This window comes from Malaclemys terrapin, chromosome 5 (assembly GCF_027887155.1).
Source record: "Malaclemys terrapin pileata isolate rMalTer1 chromosome 5, rMalTer1.hap1, whole genome shotgun sequence".
NCBI classification, from domain to species: Eukaryota; Metazoa; Chordata; order Testudines; family Emydidae; genus Malaclemys; species Malaclemys terrapin.
In genome coordinates this window covers 40,342,224-40,359,717 of record NC_071509.1, presented here as the reverse complement: position 1 = coordinate 40,359,717, position 17,494 = coordinate 40,342,224, and positions in this window count along the sequence as shown.

The window sequence follows — 17,494 nt, the reverse complement described above, 5'->3', positions numbered from 1 at the left end:
CTCTTGAAGCAAAGGAATCAAGAATCTTGCTCAAGCAATGGTGAGTGATGCCCATGTCGGGGCACGACGGGGACAGGTGAGCAAAGCCCACAGGTAAGTGGGGAACATGGAGACCGGGGAGATGGGTCGGAAACGAGAGGGAGTGTGGGCTATATTGGCAGAGAGAAAGGAGAGTCAGGACAAAACTGGGAGGAAAGATCAAACCAGTATCTTAGATGCCTATATACAAATGTGAGAAGTATGGGGAATAAGCAGGAAGAACTGGAAGTGCTAATAAATAAATACAACTATGACATTGTTGGCATCACTGAAACTTGGTGGGATAATACACATGATTGGAATGTTGGTGTGGATGGGTACAGCTTGCTCAGGAAGGATAGACAGGGGAAAAAGGGAGGAGGTGTTGCCTTATATATTAAAAATGTACACACTTGGACTGAGGTAGAGATGGACATAGGAGACGGAAGTGTTGAGAGTCTCTGGGTTAGGCTTAAAGGGGCAAAAAACAAGGGAGATGTCATGCTAGGAGTCTACTACAGGCCACCTAACCAGGTGGAAGAGGTGGATGAGGCTTTTTTCAAGCAACTAACAAAATCATCCAAAGCCCAAGATTTGGTGGTGATGGGGGACTTCAACTATCCGGATATATGTTGGGAAAATAACACAGCGGGGCACAGACTATCCAACAAATTCTTGGACTGCATTGGAGACAACTTTTTATTTCAGAAGGTTGAAAAAGCTACTAGGGGGGAAGCTGTTCTAGACTTGATTTTAACAAATAGGGAGGAACTCATTGAGAATGTGAAAGTAGAAGGCAGCCTGGGTGAAAGTGATCATGAAATCATAGAGTTTGCAATTCTAAGGAAGGGTAGAAGGGAGAACAGCAAAATAGAGACAATGGATTTCAGGAAGGCAGATTTTGGGAAGCTCAGAGAGCTGATAGGTAAGGTCCCATGGGAATCAAGACTGAGGGGAAAAACAACTGAGGAGAGTTGGCAGTTTTTCAAAGGGACACTATTAAGGGCCCAAAAGCAAGCTATTCCGCTGGTTAGGAAAGATAGAAAATGTGGCAAAAGACCACCTTGGCTTAACCACGAGATCTTGCACAATCTAAAAAATAAAAAGGAGTCATATAAAAAATGGAAACTAGGACAGATTACAAAGGATGAATATAGGCAAACAACACAGGAATGCAGGGGCAAGATTAGAAAGGCAAAGGCACAAAATGAGCTCAAACTAGCTACGGGAATAAAAGGAAACAAGAAGACTTTTTATCAATACATTAGAAGCAAGAGGAAGACCAAAGACAGGGTAGGCCCACTGCTTAGTGAAGAGGGAGAAACAGTAACAGGAAACTTGGAAATGGCGGAGATGCTTAATGACTTCTTTGTTTCGGTCTTCACCGAGAAGTCTAAAGGAATGCCTAACATAGTGAATGCTAATGGGAAGGGGGTAGGTTTAGCGGATAAAATAAAAAAAGAACAAGTTAAAAATCACTTAGAAAAGTTAGATGCCTGCAAGTCACGTGGGCCTGATGAAATGCATCCTAGAATACTCAAGGAGCTAATAGAGGAGGTATCTGAGCCTCTAGCTATTATCTTTGGAAAGTCATGGGAGACGGGAGAGATTCCAGAAGACTGGAAAAGGGCAAATATAGTGCCCATCTATAAAAAGGGAAATAAAAACAACCCAGGTAACTACAGACCAGTTAGTTTAACTTCTGTGCCAGGGAAGATAATGGAGCAAGTAATTAAGGAAATCATCTGCAAACACTTGGAAGGTGGTAAGGTGATAGGGAACAGCCAGCATGGATTTGTGAAGAACAAATCATGTCAAACCAATCTGATAGCTTTCTTTGATAGGATAACGAGCCTTGTGGATAAGGGTGAAGCGGTGGATGTGGTATACCTAGACTTTAGTAAGTTATTTGATACGGTCTCGCATGATATTCTTATCGATAAACTAGGCAAATACAAATTAGATGGGGCTACTATAAGGTGGGTGCATAACTGGCTGGATAACCGTACTCAGAGAGTTGTTATTAATGGTTCCCAATCCTGCTGGAAAGGCGTAACGAGTGGGGTACCGCAGGGGTCTGTTTTGGGACCGGCTCTGTTCAATATCTTCATCAACGACTTAGATATTGGCATAGAAAGTACGCTTATTAAGTTTGCGGATGATACCAAACTGGGAGGGATTGCAACTACTTTGGAGGACAGGGTCATAATTCAAAATGATCTGGACAAATTGGAGAAATGGGCTGAGGTAAACAGGATGAAGTTTAACAAAGACAAATGCAAAGTGCTCCACTTAGGAAGGAAAAATCAATTTCACACATACAGAATGGGAAAAGACTGTCTAGGAAGGAGTACGGCAGAAAGGGATCTAGGGGTTATAGTGGACCACAAGCTAAATATGAGTCAACAGTGTGATGCTGTTGCAAAAAAAGCAAACATGATTCTGGGTGTATTGTGAGCAAGACACGAGAAGTCATTCTTCCGCTCTACTCTGCTCTGGTTAGGCCTCAGCTGGAGTATTGTGTCCAGTTCTGGGCACCGCATTTTAAAAAAGATGTGGAGAAATTGGAAAGGGTCCAAAGAAGAGCAACAAGAATGATTAAAGGTCTTGAGAACATGACCTATGAAGGAAGGCTGAAAGAACTGGGTTTGTTTAGTTTGGAAAAGAGAAGACTGAGAGGGGACATGATAGCAGTTTTCAGGTATCTAAAAGGGTGTCATAAGGAGGAGGGAGAGAACTTGTTCACCTTAGCCTCTAAGGATAGAACCAGAAACAATGGGTTTAAACTGCAGCAAGGGAGGTCTAGGTTGGACATTAGGAAAAAGTTCCTAACTGTCAGGGTGGTTAAACACTGGAACAAATTGCCTAGGGAGGTTGTGGAATCTCCGTCTCTGGAGATATTTAAGAGTAGGTTAGATAAATGTCTATCAGGGATGGTCTAGACAGTATTTGGTCCTGCCATGCGGGCAGGGGACTGGACTCGATGACCTCTCGAGGTCCCTTCCAGTCCTATAATAATCTATGAATAATCTATGTCCTGGAATCTATGTCCAAAGGTTGTATTAATGAATAGGCTTAGACTGTTTATCTCAAGATTTACAATACTGCTATTAAACTTAAAATTGACTTGGGGCAGAGGAAACTGTGATTAATAATTAAACTTTTGTAATTAAACTTTAAAGGAGATTATTATTTATTTGTATTTATGGGGAGGAGTGCTGGAACAATTTGTATAGTGGAGGTGCTGAAAGCCAATGAACAAACTGTAAACTCTGTATATGATAGAAACCACTTCAAGCCAGGTGGTGTGATGTCACTCCCAGAACCTGTAGTTTCAGCACCTATGTTTATGGGGCCTCAATCATAGATCAGGGACCCATTGTGCCAGGTACTGTACAAATACATAACAAAGTCTAGATAATACTTAGTCCTGCCAGGAGTGAAGGGGATTGGACTAGATGCCCTCTTGAGTCCCTTCCAGTCCTATGAGTCAGTCCTTCCAGTCCTGAAGAGTTTACAATACAAGCATAGAAGAGACAACAGATGGTTACAACAAACAGATGAGGGAGAGCACAAGGTAACAATGAGGCAATAATGGTCATCATGATAAGCAATGGTCTCAGCACACCAGCTACTTAAGCATTCTTGAGCAGCAGAGAAAAGATTTAAGGAGGGATGTGAAGAAGGACAATGAAATGGCTTTTCAGATATTTAAGCGGAGCTCTCCTATGCACAGGGGGCAGCGTGATAGAAAACACAGAAGTGCTTGTTTGAAAAATGAACCCTAGAACATGATATAGTAGTGCTAAACAGGTCAGTTGCATAGGTCAGTTCAAAACTACACTAACTACAAAGGTGAGGAGTCATTCAGAAGCATAAGCTGTATAGGGAACAAAATAATAATACCAGATTTTTAAAATTTAAGTAATCAATAAGGAAGAATTTTAAACATTCAATTAAAGCTATGCAGAAGATGGAGATTCCATTTTATGTTGGATTTTGAGATTTGATCATTTTTTTCCAGTTAGGTACATAACCTGAAAAATTACAAAATTTTCCACAAAAACAAAAGAAACAATACATGATACACTATAATAGAGAATTTTTTAAAAATCAAAATGAGAAGTTATTAAAAAAATCAAAATGTGGCATTTTGACATTGTTGGAACTTTCCCCCCTTTTTTTCAGTAATGAAATTTCAGCGAAATAAACATAATTTTGGAAATTGTTGGGATTTTGATAGAACTGTATTCTCTGACAGAAAATGAGTCCATCATTTTTTCTCCAACTAACTTAAGTCTGAACATCAAACACATTTAACGGTTTGTAAATTAGTCACATAGAGAAAAATATGGTTCAGAAATTTACAAATAAAATTATTAATGCGGTTCATAATATAGTGATTCTTTTATGAATGCTTCCAAAATGGAAAAAAAAAGAGACAAAATTTGAAAGTTCTCTGGTATGAATGATTTACCCAGCTCTGGTTTCAGCTATATTAAAGTTTATCCATACAAATATGTGGGTTTATATTTTGTTTAACAGATTTGAATGAATTTGACTACTGGAACACTGCAGAAAACTCTTTTTGTTCAATCTTCTCTTCACAGCTCTGTTAATATACTTCATTTATAACAAGTTCTCTGCATATCTTTAATTGAAATTAGATATCGTAATTGTAAGGATTCCAGAAGTCATAAGATACCCATTAAGGACTAAGTTGAGAACACTAGATCATTTTCCCTTCTCACCAAATCCCTCCTACATTCTTGTTATTATAGTAAGTACTCATTTTGGACTGAATCTAGTCTTGATTATGTACTGTCTAGCCCAAAGGAATTTATATTAATGATGTAGCCAATAGTTAGTCCTGAAATCCCGAGTTCTCAACATCTTAGAACTAGGGCTTTCCATGACTTTGAGAATAACAATGTTTAATACAGTGCAACAATTTTGCCCTCAGTGATTTCAATTTTCTTTTAAAGGCAGGCTGTGTATGGCATTGACAACTCCCTTAATAAATGGTGTTGAATTGTCAGTCATCATGGAAGACACAATATAAGATCCCCTGACTGAAAACAATGAGTTTCAAGTTCATTATTTTATTTTCATGCAATTGTTTTGATAGATTACAGAGTAAAAAGCATGCATGGTAACTAAATTGTCATATTACAGTTACATAAGGATAGTTCTAATCCTCACACATCCAGAGAAGTATCAGGGGAGCAGTTATTCAGCGTTGTATGTGAATGCCAGAGATTGTAATAGAGATGCCCAGAAAATATACCAATTTTGAAAAAAAAAAAGGGGGGGGGAGGGGCTGTTGCTCTAAGTTTTCAGTATGTCCAAGTAGGTGGTTTAAAGTTGATAGCAGCATGGGAAACAGCATATTGCTTAGACAATCAAACCACAGTGGTTTAACCCTATCCACTTTACAAGCTCTGTTGTGAACAGAAAATTCCAATCTGTGATTACACAGATAAACAGAAGCATGGATTTAAAAAATCATAAATCAACTTACAGTGAAGAAAGTCCATTTCATTCCTATAGTGGAGTAAGCAATTTTAAGAAACTGATACAATTCAGGAAAAAAAGAAAAGAAACATCTTTTCAGATATTCCCAGCTGCACCTTAAAGTAATCAGTTAGAACTGCTTGCTTAGTCACTTACTTAATGTTGTCGACTCATCAATCAGCATTGAAATATTTGCCCTTCTTTCCTCTTTAATGTTTTCTACAACTCTTTATCAAATTGCAGATGAAAGGTATTCAATTATATCAGCACAGATTTTCTCATCCTCTTTATACCCAACAAAAGGTACTCAATTTAGTGATTGAACTTTAACATCTGCTGGAAAATAGATGCATGCCCTATGATGACATCCAATGTTCCTAACTTCCAGAAAATATTTCTGTCAATACATTTTAATCTTGGTATGTCCCTCCTCTGATATACCAGTCCTGGGCATCTCCACAGAAGAAATTAGAATCCTGAATTGTAAGGTGTTTTTTATATCTTAAATATACCCATTAAGATTATCTTTCTTGGAGAATCTCAGCAGTGCTGGTGTAAGGGCCAATGCTAGTTCCAGCGGCATTAGCCAAACTTCTCCTTTCCTAGCCTGTGCAATGACTGCAGCTTCCCTCTGCATTTCTCCCCAGACCCGAGAAGTGCTCTCCCTGGGTTCCAGCGGAAGAGAATATGTTTGCCTGGTGGTAGCTGACTCTTTGCCTTCCATATTCATGTGTGAATGGTTCCCTTTGCATAGTAGATTTGGGAATATGTCTGGGCCTTCATTTTTGGAGCTAGATGCCACAAACAAGAGGTTAGCTGTGAGTTAGTGTGAGATGGGTTCAGCTGGGAAACAAATGGAGAAAGTGTTTGGTGCTCTGACTCAGTTGGTGGTGGTGAAAGGAAGGAATTTGTAAAAGTTAAGATAGACTAACACAGACTGGAGTCTTTAGCCAAAGAATAAAGGGAAAGTGTACAGATTTCTAGGAACATAGGACTGGAAGGGAACTCCTTGGTCATCAAGTCTAGTCTCCTGCTATCGAAGGAAACTCCATCATATTATCTCATGTTGTTTGCTCCCATTTTGCCTATTAGACAATTGTTCCAGAACCTTACTCCTATGTTGATTAGCTAACATCTTTTAATTTCCAGCCTAAGTTTATTCAAGCCAGTTTATACACATTTATTCTTGTGCAAACATTGTCTTTTAAATAGCTTTACTGACCCCCTCCCTGGTTATTTACCCCTCTGAAGTATTTAAAGAGTGAAATCTCTCAGCATAAATTTTACTACGTTGAACAAGCCAAGCTCTTTTAGTCTCATCTCATAAAATAGGCTTTCCATTCCCCTGATCATCCTAATAGCCTTTCTCTGTTCTTTTCCAATTTGAATTAATCTTTCTTGAACATGGGTGACCAGAATTGAACACAATATTTCAGATGCGGTCTTATCACTGCCTTGTACGGTGGCATTAAGACTTCCCTATCCCTTCTGAAAATACCTTGTGTGACACATGGCCAGAAATGATTAAGCATCCTGCAGGATAAATGACCCAAATTTCACTTCTTGGGATGTATTATTAGATAATGTTTGTGGTTTTGTATGTTTACGTATATATTGTTAGAGGTTAACAATGTAACCAAAGGGTTCCTGTCTATGCTGTATTCTGTTAATTCAGAGATCAAAGGGAGATTTTAACATTTAAATGAATTGCAAATATATTGATATCACTGTATTCATCTCTCTTTGAAATTTATAGCAAATCACCTGTGAATGGTGGAAAACAGGCAATTGCCTTATGTTAATCCCTGTAGCTAATTACCGGTGATGCTTAGGAAATAGGTCTACCTCAAAGTCTGCATGATTGCCTATTGTTCACATAAGGACTCCGAGCTGTCAAGAGAAGGCCTAGATTGTATAAAAGTGTCTTGGGCCCTGATCCTTTTTATCTCAGATCTGCTTTATGCAGGGGAAGCTTGAGTCCTAAGACTGAGATCATCAGTCCCATCTGGATTACCCTGAATATGAACATTGGACTATAACCTATGGACTAATTCTGAAAGAACTCTGCAGCTACAAAGCTCACCATCTGTACTATGAATCTGATCTCAGAATTGTACTTGTGTATGTATGTATACTGATCTTTTAACCAATACTCTCTCTCTTTTCTTTTTAAATAAATTTTAGTTTAGTTAATAAGAATTGGCTGTAAGTATGTATTTGCATAAGATCTGAAATATTCATTAACCTGAGAAGTAATATGTCCGATCCTTTAGGATTGGGAGAACTTTCTTATATGATGAATAAGATTTTCAGTAATCCTCATCATATATGACTTAGGTGTCTGTGTGGAGGCCTTAGGCTGGGTTGCTTTAAGGGAACTGTGTTTGGACTGCTGGATAACCAATAAGATATTACCCAAACTGTTTTGAGGCTAGTTTGATGGATCTAAGTACTAGAATGATCACCAGCTTTGGGGATTGTCTGCCCCATTCTTTGCAGTTTCCCTTAATTTGGTTCCTCTAGGATCCTGGTTACACCTTGCCTGATACATTCTAAGATTGCATTTGCCTTTTTCTCAGCCACATTACATTGGTGACTCATAGTGATCCTGAAATCAACTATTATACCCAGGTCCTTCTCCTCTGTCATTTCCAACTGATGAGCCCCCAGCTATTGCAAAAAAATATTGTTATTAGTCCCTAAGTGAATGACTTTATACTATTAAATTTCATCCCATTTCTGTTACTCTGGTCCTCAAGTTTCCCTAGAGCTGTCACTGAGATCATCTGTGTTGATACCTTACCATTGGTTCACTCTCCATCAATGCATGTGTTTGGTCCATCTGTGGTATTCCAGAAGCAGGGAAGAGCAAGTTAATATTGTTTCTATCAGCATTAACCTATGGAGTATGTTCTATTATATTTTACATTGAGTTTGGGTGGAGAACACCATGTATGCCTTTGTGGAACTAACACTCACAAGTTAACCCTTGTCCACATTTACATAGGTGTTGTAGTGCTATCTTAAAGTAGCACAGAATATGAACTAGTAGGAATTTAGGTTATTTTTAGTCATGCAGGGGATTTGTTATTGCTGTAGCACTATTTTTTTCTCTCTTTGGCTATGCAATCTGAGGTTATTGCAACCTGTTCTAGCTTTTCTTGTGTTAGCATTGCTAAAATAGTGTAGTTTTGGCACCACTTGCTTCACCACAGGCTGTACAAGTATAGCCTGAGAGCCTAGGTACATACTCACATTTTGTGGTTGACTCTGTATTGTGTATTATAAAGGTGAACCTGAGTCACAAATCTTGGCCCCACTGAAGTCAATGGTAAAAAACTCATTTGACTCAAAGAGTAAAAACCTGGACCCACAGATGTCAAACCATTATATTGCAGAGGGGCCAGCTATGAAATTTGGATGCAAAATGAGTTCTAACACTAAGTTTCCCCAAAGCTCAGGTTTTGATCCACAAGATTTCCTAAAGATGCACATGTGATATAGAGTTTAGTACAAATTACCACATACATTTTAAGGAAACTGATATTTCCATCTGAAGAGGCCCTTAACATTAAAAGCAGAAAACTTTCAATTTTTTTTTTGTCTACTGTATAAACATGGCAGTCACCTCCTCCTCTTCTGCTTCCACTCAGAAATATAGAAACACTTTCAGTCATATAGTGCTGTCAATTCATAATTTTAACACAAATCTCATAATACTTGATATATTTTCTAGAAGTTCAAAATGCTGGAATCCTGTGAGTATGAGAGAATCTTAATTTACATATTTTTAAAAAAGTAAGTTTCTAATGTTAATTGTTGTGGAGAAAAGCTTGAAAAAGTGAAGCCTAAAGGGTGAAAAGCCAGAATACTGCAAAAGAACACTTTTCTCTCTCTCTTTTTTTAAGAAATCACGTTGATTTTTAAGCCAAAACCATTATTTTGGGGGATCTAACTGCTGAATGTTGAATGCCTGGGATGACAAAACTGCTTCTAATCTCTGGCAATACTTAACCCAGCCCTTCAACCATTGTGAATAAGATTGGCATTTAGGTTGAGAAAGATGCAGAGACGCTAACACATTTTCTTGACACCCTCCCCTCTCTTTAAAATAATGTGTCCCAAATGGTTAATATAGCTTTCCTTCCCCCCGAAGTGTCACTATTCAATCATTGGAAGATATCTTTGAAAAGCACACCACTTTATTTGATTTTCATTTACTTTTGTATAATGTCACAAATAGGAAACCTCCTAAAATATTATTACATATTTTATTTTTACCAATCATAGACTCCAAGCAGGATCAGAGCCCATTTGTACTAGGAAGTGTACAAACACATAATAAATGTCATACCCAACCCAAAAGAGAAGTTCTGTTTTCTGAATGGTGCATGACACTTCATTTCTAATAGACAGAACACTGTTAGTGTAACTGACCAATAACATTGCAGGAATTACCATTACTATATGTATAGCTAATACCCTTCATGCTGTGGACCATTTTTTCAAGGTTACACTATTGTTTCAGTGCCAGAGGTTGGTATATGCCCTGTTATCTGGTGTCAGCATGTTTATAATATGCTGTGTGTGCTGTTTGAAAACCTCAGAGCTCTGAGTAGTGTAAGTAACTGGTCAATAGTGGTATATTTCTATGTCCTTTCTATTAAAAGTTTTTTTAAAAACAAAACCCCAAAAATTCCAGTAAATTCAGGGTCTAACTAGAGAAATCTTAGTTAGAAACAACAAACAATAACATGGTCTAAACCCCAGAGACCACCTTTTTCTCAAGATTCGAGGAGGCACTATTAATAAACTTAGTGCTAAATTGCAAAGTAGTAGGCTTTAACAAGATTAAAAGGTGTTAGGCTGCCAGAAACATTATCACTACTGGTGCCTAAAGATAACAGTAGTGTGGCACCATGGGATAAGAAGAGTATTTCAGATGATTCTGGACATCAAAGGATGCTGCTTCCCTAAAGTTGAAAGGACATGTTTTATCATTTATATTTCCCCTGCACTTCTTTCCATCAGCCAATCCATTTTCATCTTAAATTCTTTATTTTGCTGCCCAAAGAACATAAACACTGTAACACTTTAAGCAAAATTATTTCTTTAAAAGCTAAATAATACTACCGGAGCGATACTTATCACCTTCGCATACCAGTTTAAAAGGATGAACAAGACACAATAAAAGCCAATCTCCATGAATAGTGTGTTAAGAATAGAGGTTGAAAAGCAGCATTTGCAGCTCTTGTATGGCTAGGCAGAGTAGGTAGGACCAAGGTTAAAGCACAATCTAGTGTGGATCCAGCCTTTGGGAACAAGATAACTGTACTTGCATGTTGAATCACAACATCAAGACTAAAAATCTACATATTGCTTTTCTTATCCTGTGCTATCAACATTGTACTATAACACTACCAAGAAACAGAGAGAAAAAAATAGTACCTAACCTGCCAGTACAACGGCACTCACTGCAGAACTTTTGAGTTAATAATTATATTTTAAAATAAAATTGCAGCTAGGGAAATTAACTTATTCCAAGGCAACCATTCAAGAATTATAAAGCAACAATTAAATTAAATGCTTGACAAAGCAAAAACGACTTTTTCTCTACTTTTTTCCATTTGTAAACTGAAGAACTGAGATTTTTTTTCTGGCATCTTAAATATGTAAATATATCTTTTGAAAATTACATAAAACAAACCAAAAGTGAGGTATCTTAATCTCCTTCATTTCTGAGAAGATTTTTCTGAAAAAATTGTCAGTGCTTTAAAGTTATGGCACTTGACAACTACACCACCTCATAAAACAGAATGGGATGAGGTTTCTTCAAGTTGTCGGAGTCTGAAGTATCTGAATACAGGTGTAGTGTATTAAATGATTGTGCCAATCTTCTAGATTGGAATGTCAGTGTATGCAATATAATGGGTGGGATTTTTAAATGATTTCAATGAGAGAAGGGGTAAGCCATTGAATTAATACAAACGAGTAGGTGAGTGGTGAGGACTTTTGAAAATCCCACCTAATATATGTTAGACTAAAATCCTTTGGTTTTTCTATTCTAGTCTATTGTAAAAGTGGTTCCAAAATAAGTGAATGCTACAAATTTCAATCACATTGTTTAAAGGAATTTCACACCCACCCCTCAATCAGTATCAGTGATTGCCAGATCAGAATGATTTCACAATATTAGGGAGACAAGGCATGTGAGGTAATATCTTTTATTGTACCAACTTCTGTTGGTCAGAGGGACAAGCTTTCAAACTTACACAGAGCTCTTCATACCTGAAGAACAGCTCCTGTAAGCCCTAAAGTTTGTTTTTCTCACCAACAGAAGTTGGTACTGTGACATTACACTCCATATTATTTATGGAAATATGGTTATGATATGGATATGACATAACTGAGATGTACTTTATGAAAGATGGCTCATGTAAGGTATCATTGGAAAGGTTATGCTTTACTGAATGTGTTCATCCATTCTGTATGCATGTATCGTTTTTGTATCTGAAGCTGGGAATATTGACCATGTCTTTGTACTTCAAATGTGCTACATAGGATGAGGCCAAACAATGTTAGAAGCTTATTGAAAAAATGCACCCAAGTATAAGGATTACCTCAGGAACTGTGTGCAATACAAACCTCTCAGAGATAGTTCTATACAATGGGAACTGTTTGACCCAGGTCACAGCAAAACAGCTTTCCAGCAAGTGGGACAATGACAACATGAGGGGGCCTCACTCTCCTTACAACAACACACCTGAAAATACCTGAGGAACAAAGACTGAACCATGATAAGTGATGGTCCCAGGCTAAGATCTTTAGCCTGTATATGAAAACCTGGGAAAGCCAAGGCAACTTGTGCCTTAAGACTCTACCAGCTTCTTTATCACTCAGGGTGAGAATTTGCTAATTTGTATCCTACCTATCTCGTGTGTCAAGCTTAGTTTGCGTGTTTTGTTTCATTTGCTCAGTAATCTGCTTTGTTCTGTTCGCTATCACTTGAACAACTTAAAATCTACTTTTTGTAGTTAATAAACTTATTTTGTTTATTATTAAACCCAGTTTATGTAATTTCTAGCTGGGGGAGCAAGAAGTCATGCACATCTCTCTTCACATTGAGGAAGAGGACAGATTTTTATGAGCTTGCACTGTGCAGATTTTTTTATGAAGTGCACAACAGTATTATTTTGGGTTCATCTCCCATGTGAGTGCTGGGGGAGTCCTCTCACACAGAGCTGACTTCAATCTGTGGCTGCAGCTGGGTGTGGCCCTACCTGTGTGTGTGTGCTGCAAGAGGCCGGAGAGCCTCATTCAGAAAAACAGGGAGAGGGAAACCAGGTCGGTGGAGCAGGAGAAGCTCAGTGAAATCCCAGTACATCAGGTGGCATCGCAGAAGGCGGGTCCAACCCATCACAGTGGCGTAGTTGAACAGGATAATGTGCACAGCTTATTGCCTTGAAACGCCAGTGGTTATTTTAAGTGAGCTTTAAGTGTGATGGCTAGAGAACAGACAAAGTGGTTACTGATTTGTTATTTTCTGTTTGCTTATTTCAGGAAAGAGAAGTAGGGACAGGAAAAACAGCAAAATGAGTGAAAGTGAAGCTACCAAAATGTTGGAGCTCTGCAAATTGCAGGCAATGGAAATGAGAAAGAACATAAAAGACGTATGGAATTATGGGAAGCAGAAAATGCCCGGCAAGAAGCAGAAAATGCGAGGGAAAAAGCGGCCCTGGAAGCCCAGAAGCTAGCCATGGAACTGAGACAGCTCAAGGCTGACAGGGAAACGGAAGCATGGAATGGAAGAGACAGAACCCCCCACTAGGGGGCTCCACTTCTCCAAAAAGCCACAAGTGGGAGCGGTTATGTCCACCATGTAGCGAATCTGGGGACATTGCTGAGTACGTCATCACCTTTGAGAGGCTGTGTATGCTCCATGCAATTCCTGATGATCAAAAGATGACCACTTTAGATGCAAAGTTGACTTGGAGAACTCTGGACATATTCAATAAGATGCCAATGGGTGGTGCTTCCAATTGTGGTAAATTTAAGGAATTGGTTTTGAAACAGTTTCAGATTACACCTGAAACTTATAAATTCTAAGAAGGGGATCACGTGAAAAGTATCTCAAATAAAAAAAGCTGTATAAATGATAGAAGGCTGTAGAACATGGGGACAACAAGAAAGGCTCATGGTAAAGGGCTGGAGGGGATGATTTTGTCAGGCAATGTATGAGAGAACAGAGGTGGCGAGAAAGTAATGGGACTCTGAGAATGGGGAAGAAGGGATAAAAGTGATGGAGGGATTTATGGAGATGGGGAAGCAGAGGAGAATGCAAGAGACTGAAAGAACAAGAGTGTAGGAGGGAAAGAACTGAAAGAAGTAGTGGAGAAGTGAAAGGAGTAAAACAGTATTAATGAAAGTCAAAATCTTTGTTGTACAAAAAAGAGTAATTAGAGAGATCAAGGAAAAGGGACAGTGAATAAGACAAAGGAAAAGCTATACCAATATATATTTGAAAAAGGAGGGATAGCTCAGTGGTTTGAGCATTGGCCTGCTAAACCCAGGGTTGTGAGTTCAATCCTTGAGGGGGCCACTTGGGGATCTGGGGCAAAATCAGTACTTGGTCCTGCTAGTGAAGGCAGGGGGCTGGACTCGATGACCTTTCAAGGTCCCTTCCAGTTCTAGGAAATGGGATGGGATAGTAACACAAATGCAAAAATGCAAAGGAGACCAAGTTTAAAAAATCACATTAATTACTACAAGTGCTGCAATAAATACAACCTCAACCCTGCAATTTGTAGAAGATGGGCAGACTGCTGTGCCCCCACAGAGCACCATTGACTTCATAAGCATTGTAGTCTAACCCATATTCAAGAATCTTCAGTACCAGAGCTTAAGTAAAAAATGACATGGGATGTAACAGAAGGGAGACTGGGTATAGTGAGGATTGCTCAGGACAAAAAAAATAAGTAGACCAGGTGAAAATGCAAAGTATTACTATTAACATTTTATCAACAGAGAATACTTTTAGGATCTGGGCACTTAACACTGTTCCTTGTTAATTCTGTCGTCCCATCCCGCTCCGGTCCCCTTCCACTCCACGCCCTTCCCCCGCACCTCTTTAACCTGCACGTGCACCAAAAAAAAGCTTACTTCCAAAAGGCAGAAGATCTCTCATTGTCCATGTGTCCCTCTGAATGTATAGCTTTGGAAAAATAGCACAATGAATGTGTTATAGAAGCTCTATTAAAGGATTGGTGTATGTCGCCTTTTCGCTTTGCTTTCTGGGTTCATCACTGGATAGTTGAGATTTATAGCCAGTCCTCAAGCCTGTGTTTATCTAGTTTTTGGAAGACCTTTTCCTCAAATCCTTGTTTTAACAAAGTCATAACTAAAAATATTTGAAAAGCTGTAATTATTTTGCTTCAATCTCCTTTTAGTTAACATTAAAATATTTTTAAATATTATACTTTATACGGGTAGGAAAAAGTTGATCTTGTTTATTTCTCTCTCCTCTTTGATATATACTGACCCACCAGACATTGATATTGTAGACTGAGTCCAAGCCTTTAAATACTTTAACTTTACATCATTTTATTTAGCAGTCACATAATGTCTCCAATTTTTGACAGTAATTCTTACAAATATTGTGATAAAACAAGGTACATTGTGGTTCAAAAACATGTAAATGGAGTGTACTAAAACAATCTTACAACTTTGTGAGAGCTTACAGTGTAGAGAGAAACTTTCGAGAGAAAAAAAACAATATGGTGTTTGATTTTAGTAGTTCAGACCCTGAAAATCTGCAGGGCATTCTTTTTCTTCGTCTCACTTTCTTTTTTATGAATCTTTGGCCCAACACTCTGCCAGGTAATTATGACTCCAGAGAATTCTATTTTAGGGCTCAATTTATAAGATAATATTCCAAGGAGTTATGGATCTTTTAAACAGCAGTAGGTTGCATGTAGGGCACCTGATTCATAAGAAAAAATGCAGACTTATATATTCACTGGCTCTTGGATAAACTTTAGGTGAATATGTAAATCAAATCTGGGAATGAGGAAACAATTAAAGTTGCCTGAAGAAAGGTAATCCCATATTCTCAACTGCTATAAAATTCCTAAGTCATTTGTGTATAATTAGTTGATATGTTGCTGTCTTTGCAAAATATAAATGTTAATAGAAGTTATGCACAGGCTTTCTTGCTTTTTAGAATGTTTCATACTATGTACAAGTCAGTTTGTTTCAAAGTAGAGAGACAGAGATTAGTTAATACATGAACAAGAAAATGCACCAAATGATTACTGAAGGGACAAATGCTATCTCTGTTACACTCATGGAATTAATTAATTCAATTCAAATTAATGTGTTTGGATGGCAGAATTTGATGCAAATTCTCTTTACAGCAAATTGCAACTTGCATAATCAACATGTTAACCTGTGATAAATGAGCATCCTGACCCCTAGAGACATTAATTTTTACTGAAAAGCAAAACTTCAGCATCAAATGAACAGCAATCAAACATTCTACCAAATTCTATTTTCCAGAAGCAGCAGTTTGTAAGATTTTGAGAGATTCTCATTGTTTCTCCTGCTGTACTTTCTTAATCTTAGATTATGTAAATTATAGGTTTTTGATAGTACTTCCACAGTATCCGTGCTGGCAGGAAATATTTTAACTTATTTACTGACAGTGCTAATACAGAGCTATTTATGTGACTGACAGTTGGCAATCTTGAATGAAAGTCAGAGAATGACCTAAAGTGTGAAGACTCTGAAAATATTTTAGAAAATGTTAAGGGCAGTGCTCTGAGGAAGTGGCAGTGTGTAATAATATTGCCCAAGAACAGAGTAGCGGGATGGTGGCACAAGCACATTTCCTGATGCAGACTAATTCCCCAATGTACCTGCTTCAGCTGTACTGGCCAGCATTTTGTTGGGCCAATGTCTACTGTGACTGGGAAGAGGGAAATAGCTGCTCATCAGTGACTATTCTTACTCCAGCACTGTAAGCTATTACGCAGGAAAGTCAGCCACCTTGCTCCCCTATACTGGCATGTAGGCTGGCTTACTATTGAGCCCTAGAGTAGGTTCTTAGACAATTTGACTTCAATAGCTCTATGCCAATTTACACCATTTGATAATCTTCCCCAGGTTTTGTATAGCACCTGTTTTCTTAAATTACAGCAATTGTATTCTTCACAACTTACTTTTAGTAAAGGGGCAATATAATGTATAGCCTGAATTAAACAGCATTTCACAGTTAACTTAAAAATATTTTTTCCACTTTATACATCATCAGTAGACTGTCCATTTATTGAATAAGTTAAAACACTCAGGGCCAAGTGCTGTGGTCCTTTGTCAGTCAAAATTCCCATTGACTTCTTTGGAAGTGTTGCAATCTGAGACCCAATCGCATTTTCCCTGAGTAATGCCTGTGAAGAGTGTAGCAGATGGCCACGAGTGTTTGGCAAAGTAAAGATCAAACAGCTATCCTATCCATATGTGACTAGATTTAGATATAATTTAAAACCCTCAGAACTTCAAGGTTCACAGTATAGGTCAAACAAAATCCCATCAACAAATAGAGTATGAAGCACATGTCAAATGATAATACTGGAAATACTTCAGGTTACTGTCTGCAGACCTGTTTCAAAGTAATAACACAAATTGCAGGGATTTTTTGTTTTTTTTACATATGTGTGAGCATCACAGCACCACTGACCCAGTCTGGTTTCAACGTATCTGCTTCCTTCTTTTCCCTTCACTTCCAGGGCAAATCATTTGCCCACATTCTTCTGACCTTCCCAGAAGGGACTAACTGCCCCATTCCCCACCTCCTCTTTTTAGTATAACATTTTATTAATTCAAACAAATTTCAGAAAACAAGAAATTTACAATTGATGCCAGCTGTCAGGACCCAAAGGCTTTTCACTTTGTTCCCCTCCCATTGCAG